Source organism: Triticum dicoccoides, chromosome 5B (assembly GCF_002162155.2).
Source record: "Triticum dicoccoides isolate Atlit2015 ecotype Zavitan chromosome 5B, WEW_v2.0, whole genome shotgun sequence".
Taxonomy (NCBI): domain Eukaryota; kingdom Viridiplantae; phylum Streptophyta; class Magnoliopsida; order Poales; family Poaceae; genus Triticum; species Triticum dicoccoides.
Genome location: NC_041389.1, coordinates 386,856,392 through 386,864,024, shown reverse-complemented (window position 1 = coordinate 386,864,024; position 7,633 = coordinate 386,856,392).

The window sequence follows — 7,633 nt, the reverse complement described above, 5'->3', positions numbered from 1 at the left end:
AAAAGGGCAAAAATCCAGGTTGTTACACTCAGGTAAGTCTTCAAGGTAGACTACCAAACCTTCATACACCTCATTCATGGTCAATCCACAATTACTCTTGGATCCTCAGAATGCGACGCCTAACCGGCTTGAGGATGCACAGTCCTCAAGTGTAACAAGTCTTCAGATCACGCGGACAGAAAGACTTCAGTGATTCCTAACACTCTTTGGCTCTGGGTGTTTTGGGCTTTGTCCTCGCAATGATCTCTCTCTCAAATGCTTCGGAGGTGGGTTGCTCTCAAACGACAAAAGCCATGCACTAACTCTGAGCAGCCACCAATTCATGGTGTTGGGGGTGGGCTATTTATAGCCAAGTGGCAACCCGACCTGATATGTCCGAAATAACCCTGTGTCGCTAAGGAACCAACACGTGTCCAACGGTCGGATTTCAAACAAACGCATCAGCTTGGCTTGGGCTACAAGCAAAGGTGACTCATCCAGCTCTGGATAAGATTTTCTCTCATTATCTTCGCTCGAAGACATAGGATTTGGTTAGGCATCACATCAGTCACTCTGACTTTGTTCACTTATACCCCACTTAACAGTACGGTGGTTCCTATGACTCGGTAAAGAAGAAAAGAAAACTACAAAACAACTATGTCTTCGCACTCCATAGTCTTCAAGTGAATGTATTCACGAACCACCATTGTCTTCAATGTCTTCACACATTTTTAGGGGTCATCTTTGGTAGGTAAACCGAATCAATGAGGGACTACTACCTGCGTTATCCTGCAGTTCTCACAAACACATTAGTCCCTCAACCACGTTTGTCGTCAATACTCCAAAACCAACTAGGGGTGGCACTAGATGCACTTCCAATCTTCCCCTTTCTGGTGATTGATGACAAACTTGTTGAAGTTTTCAACGGGGATAAAAGTATGTGAAAGTTCAGTTATATAGACATTGTCTTCATAGGTTAAAAAGGGACCCCCTGAAGATGTGCTTATAAGTAGTTTGCCTTTGAATGCAAATGCACATGGTAGGTTTTGCTTTGTGGATACCTTCTTGAATTATGAAGACAATTAATCATGCATATATGAAAGTAATGAAGATAATGATATGCATAATGAGAAATGGACGTCTGCAGAATGACTTCACACGGAATTTATCATAGCATCACAAAGTAGAAGCAAAAGTAGCAGACGACCATCAAGTTTAAGTGTTACAAATCAAGAGCCAAATAGTTTCAAAATGAGAGTTGTAAACACTTAGCAAAAATAAGGCAACCACCCCATATGGACCCGCTTGAAGACTACCAACCTCATATGCTTCTCCCCCTTTTGTCAGTAAGGACCAAAAAGGTTTGAAGACATAGATTATCTACTCATTCCCAGGTGGAGAAGATGTTGGAGCAGCAGGGTCGACGTTGGAGTTGAGCGATGCAGACGGGCCTAGTGCAGAATCCTGAAGCAGTGAAGCCAATGCTGGTAAAGTGGTGTCGTCTTCTTCATCGACGACTCTCACAACAACAGTTGCAGCCAAAGATGAATACTCCGAATCTTCTCTATGAAGCCATCTTCATGAAGATCATCTTCGGAGAAAAGCAATGTGAGGCTCTTCCAGAACCGCCGACAGGCTTTATGCGTGACGAAGGAATTCTTGGTGGCCTAGTTGCGAATGCGATTAACATCAACTAGAAGACTCTGCATTTGGCGCTTCAGCCATTCATGATGCCTATCCTGCTTTTGATGTAGACATACCAAAAGCTCACGGACGTTGAGGACACGGGTACGCTTTTGAGGCCTTTGAGCAATTGTGCTGGTAGTGGCTTCAGTATTGGCACGATGCGGCAAACACAAGTTGCCAGCTAGAGGATAAGCAGGAGTAGTAGAATTTGGGACATGAATGCCTTCAGTAGGTTGAGTGAATCTTTGATATTCAGCATTTTGCAAGTGGAGTGGCTTCTTTGCTGGATCAGTGTAGATGGCTTCAGAAAACATGTCAACATATGGCAAGAATACAACATGATTGCGTGCTGAACGTTGATAGTTTATAGTGGAATGAAGCTTGATCAAGCGCATAACCTAGGGAGCATAAAACTTCGGTCCAAAGAGATCAATGCCAGAGGCAGCAATCTGTCTGATGAAGAAATCTTGGGTATTGAATCTGATGCCATTGATGATACAGAAGACCAATGTCTTCATGGAGCCTTCGAGTTTGGCTTCAGAAGAGTTGCCTTTCATAGGCCATAGAGTACGCCTAGGAATATGATATAATGTGCGGGGCAAGTACTCAAGGTCCTGGACAAAGAAATCCTTGGGGTATTCGGCGTCATGGGGAAAGGGCTTCATCATGCTCAACATCTGGCTCATGTTGGGCTCTGGCATCTGAAAGATGCTCTGCAGTTCATTTCGATGAAGCTGACAACCTAGTGCATACAACTCACCGGGAGTGGGCAGGGAAGGAAGCTCAATGATGTCCTGAGCTTTGGCTTCATGATGGACGTCACCTATCGTCCACTCAAGGATCCAAGTCTTCGGATCCCTGTTGTAGCCTCGAATATGGAATGTGGCATAAAACTACAGCAGAAGCTCTTTGTTCCAGTGCTCTTTATGAGTCACAAATGGCAGTAGCCGAATGTCTCTGAAGTAGTCAAGGGCCTCTTCAAGGCAAGGCAGCCCAGCAACAACATCACAATCCAGACGCTTATGAGGAAAAATTCGGTCTTGGTTCTATAGGATGTAAGAGTAATAGCTTCATTGTTGATGGCTCCAAAACCTGTCAGAGGAAATCTTGGGCTTCCTGTATGGGTTCTTGGCAATGTCAAAGAATGTGTTGTGCTCTCTGAAGCTGAGCACACTGAATGAGCCTTGGGTTGTTGCAGCACTTGGGAGCCTTGGCAGTCTTGGCTATGGCTTCTGAGTTTGAGTCTTTTGCTCCACATGATAATCATACTGAAGGCCTGAAGCAATGGGTGGTACCATAAAGGGTCATATGACAGTTACCAACTCACCACGATTGTAAGCTCATTCCATGGTGTGTGGCACTGGTGGAGGAACAGATACATCGGATGTGATTGGCTGCACAATATCTTCAATTGCAGCATTGACTTCAGGCTCCACATTCTCTTCAGCCATGACAGTGCCATTGGCTTCAGTGGTGTTGGTGGTGGAAGCCACATTGGTTTCAACCTCCATGGCTTCAATCACTGGAGGGTCGGACACAATCACTTCTTCTTCTTCTGGCACAACAGTTTCACTGGTAGGGGGAATGACTTCTTGATCATCAGCTTTGTCTTCATCGGCTGATACAACCAGAATGTCTTCAGCAGCCTTTGCTTCAGACTCATGAGCGGTCTCAGAAGGGATGGCGTCAGGGAACACTTGACGTGCTACTGAGCTAGTTGGTTGCACATCCACTTCTGGAATGCTTGACATGGAGGCATGTGGCCTAAGACCTTTGCAAAGCTGAGGGAGTCCTGGATTAGGGGGTGTCCGGATGGCCGGACTATGACCTTCGGGCGGACTCTCGGACTATGAAGATACAAGATTGAAGACTCCGTCCCGTATCCAGATGGGACTTTCCTTGGCGTGGAAGGCAAGCTTGGCGATACGATATGAAGATCTCCTCCCATTGTAACCGACTCTGTGTAACCCTAGCCCTCTCCGGTGTCTATATAAACCGGAGAGTTTTAGTCCGAAGGACGAACAACAATCATACCATAGGCTAGCTTCTAGGGTTTAGCCTCTCTGATCTCGTGGTAGATCCACTCTTGTACTACCCATATCATCAATATTAATCAAGCAGGAGTAGGGTTTTACCTCCATCGAGAGGGCCCGAACCTGGGTAAAAACATCGTGTCCCTTGTCTTCTGTTACCATCCGCCTAGATGCACAGTTCGGGACCCCCTACCCGAGATCCGCCGGTTTTGACACCGACATTGGTGCTTTCATTGAGAGTTCCTCTGTGTCGTCACCGTCAGGAAGGATGCCGCACCCCATCTTTAAAGATGGCGTTGTTGCTAAAGGAGCTTTGGCTGTCGGCCAAACTCTCCGGCTAGGTAGGTTCTTGATGATCGCCTGTTCGGCTGCCGCGCCGATGATGACCTCTCGGGCCATCGAAAGCAATCTTCACATCAGCTCGGAACTCACCGAGCAGTTAGATCCGATGGAGCTCTCTTCCCTGAATGAGCTCCTAGATCGCATTGCCGCCCTGGGAGTCGCTACAGATTACGGCCAGATTGGGCTTAAACCCGATCAGAGAGAGATCGACTCTCCCCAGGTCACCACCACGTTGAAGTGGTGGAAGAACAATGCGGTGCATCTTCGCCCGCTCTAAGGACCAGATGTGTCCGGATTCCCGACCCCTCCAAGCCGGATACCCGTGGAGGGGAGGATGTTGCCCAAGTCCTGAACCTAAAGTCAGGCAGCAGGCCTGATTCATTGAATAATGTCCAAGAAAGCAAGCTTCCGAATTCGGAAACTTCTTGGCCCCTGAATCTTTTATCGGGCAAGGTTCCGGATTTAAATCCACCCGCCCACCCAACTACAAGGGATTTATCCCAAATACGGCAAGTGCCCGGGGAAACAGTACACCACTATTGGGCTAGATTCCTCCTGGTTATGAACAGGATAAAGGACTACCGTGAGGAAGAAGCAATTTCATTCTTCTGTAACAACTGCACGGACACCGGAATCCTCAACGCCATAAGTCGCCACGAAATTACACGCTTCGCCGACTTAACATCCATAGTACGAAAGTACTGTGCGACAGAAAGCGTTCGGAAAACCAAAGATAAATTCTGGGACAATCCGGCCCTGAATACAACACGAGTCCGAAACAAAAGGGCGCATTATCGCCAGGCACCTGAGCCAAACATCAAAAAACAAAAACCCTCTATAGGGTACGGGACCGTACTGGAGGGATGGCTCAATGGACCCTGTAAAATTCATAGTTCAGGGGAAGTCACACCAACTCACAGCCTTAGAGCATGTTGGATACTCCGGCAGGTGGCCAGAAGTGGAGAGGAGCTTCTAACTCCAGAATCCGAAGAACACCACCCCAGAAACGCCAGTACGGTGTCGACAGTCTTCGATACCTTCGCATCAGACAATGTGAGGAAACGAACCCTCCGCAACCTTACCTAAGTCTACCAAGTAGCAACAATAAACCAATGGAGTGACACGGCTATTACTTTTAATGCCAGTGACGAACCTAAATTCCGGACAGCCCGAGCACCAGCCGCATTGGTCCTCAGTCCGATAGTGGACGGCTTCCGACTTACAAAGGTACTCATGGACGGCGGCAGCGGACTTAACCTCATCTACGAGGAAACCCTACGAAAAATGGAAATAGACTGGAGCCGCATTGAGCGAAGCAACACAACCTTCAAAGGAGTAATACCAAGCCGGGAAGCGTGTTGTTCAGGTAAAATCACACTATATGTGGTGTTCGGCACGCCGGATAATTACAGATCCGAGGAGGTCACATTTCAAGTGGCCCCGTTCAGCAGCGGATACCACGCTCTGCTAGGGCGAGAAGCATTTACAATTTTTCAAGTCATACCCCATTATGGGTACATGAAGCTCAAAATGCCCGGACCCAACGGAATCATCACTCTTGCAAGTGATCCGGACACAGCGCTCCGCGCCGAAAACAAGACAGCCGCACTGGCCCTGGAGGCATTATCCGAAGCCCTAGCGGCCGAGGAACTAACTGCGTTGCGCTCCACGGTGGACACGGACGATGTGATATTAGATAAGAGATCCAAGTCCACCTCTTTCAAACCAGCGGACGAAATAGTCAAATTCCAAGTCCATCCAACAGACCCCACAAAAACGGTCTCCATCGGGGCACAACTAAAACCCGATGTAGATGCCGCACTCAGAGAATTCCTGCGGGAAAATTGGGACATTTTTGCCTGGCACCCTTCAGACATGCCAGGAATCCCACGCAGGCTGGCTGAGCACAGCCTGAACATCCTAAAAGGGTTTAAGCCCATTAAGTAGACTCTGCGGCGTTTCTCCGAACCCAAGAGACAAGCCATGGGAGAAGAGCTAGCAAAACTACTGGAAGCCGGATTCATCAGAGATATAAAACATCCGGACTGGCTAGCAAACCTGGTGATGGTACCAAAGAAGGACAAATCCTGGCGCCTATGTGTCGATTTCAAAGACCTAAATAAGGCATGCCCAAAGGATCCTTTCCCGCTCCCCCGAATTGATCAAATCATCGACGCTACCGCAGGACACGACTCATTGTGTTTCCTCGATGCATACTCTGGCTACCACCAAATCAAGATGGCAGAGTCAGACCAAGCCGCAACGGCATTCATCACCCCATACGGCCCATCCTGCTTCAACACGATGCCCTTCGGGCTCAAAAACGCCAGCGCAACATATCAGCGCATGATTCAGACATGTCTGGCCAACCAGATCGGCAAAACAGTTGAAGCATACGTAGATGACGTGGTCGTCAAAACAAAACACGTTGATACTCTAGTAGATGACTTGAGGCTCACGTTCGACAATCTCCGAACATATGACATTAAGCTCAACCCAGAAAAATGCGTTTTCGGCGTACCAGCCGGAAAGCTCTTGGGCTTCATCGTATCCGGTAGAGGAATTGAAGCAAACCCAGCCAAGATCCGAGCTCTGTCACAATTGGATACCCCAAAAGACCTCAAACAAATACAAAAATTGACAGGATGCATGGCGGCTCTAAGCCGCTTTATCTCCCGCTTAGGAGAAAAGGCATTACCCCTTTATCGCCTCCTGCGGCGCACCGAACACTTCGAGTGGACGGATGCCGCCACGGCCGGACTCGAAGAAATAAAAGCCATACTGGCAACAAATCCGGTCCTGGCCGCACCCAACACGGGCGAACCAATGCTATTATACATCGCGGCAACCCATCAAGTTGTAAGCGTGGTGCTCGTCGTCGAACGAGAAGCGGACGGACACAAATTCCCTCTCCAAAAACCAGTTTACTACGTGTCCACTGTCCTAACTCCATGCAAGTCACGGTACCCGCATTATCAAAAGATAGCATACGCGGTGTTCATGGCATCCCGGAAGCTGCGACACTATTTTCAAGAGTGTTCAATAACAGTGGCATCTGAAGTACCTCTTAATGACATTATAAACAACCGCGACGCAACGGGCCAGATTGCCAAATGGGCCATCGAGCTCCTCCCGTTCGACATAACTTACAAGCCAAGGCGAGCTATTAAGTCGCAGGTTTTGGCCAACTTCATCGCCAAATGGACTGAAGCCGAGCTCCCTAAAGAGTACGGCGCATACTCCAACTGGATCATGCACTTCGACGGCTCCAAAATGTTGGCGGGCCTGGGGGCTGGCGTCGTTATGACGTCCCCAACCGGAGACGCAGTCCAATACGTACTTCAGATAATGTACACGGATTCCAACAACGCAGCCGAATACGAGGCCCTTCGACATGGCCTCCGGATGGCAGTCTCCATGGGAATTCAGCGCCTAGAGGTCCGCGGGGATTCAAACCTCGCAATATCCCAAATAAATGGAGACTTTGACACCAAGGATCCGAAAATGGCAGCTTACCGCAACGTCGTCTTAAAGATGTCAGCTCGGTTTGAGGGGCTCGTATTTCATCACTTAGCCCAGGAGAATAACCAGGC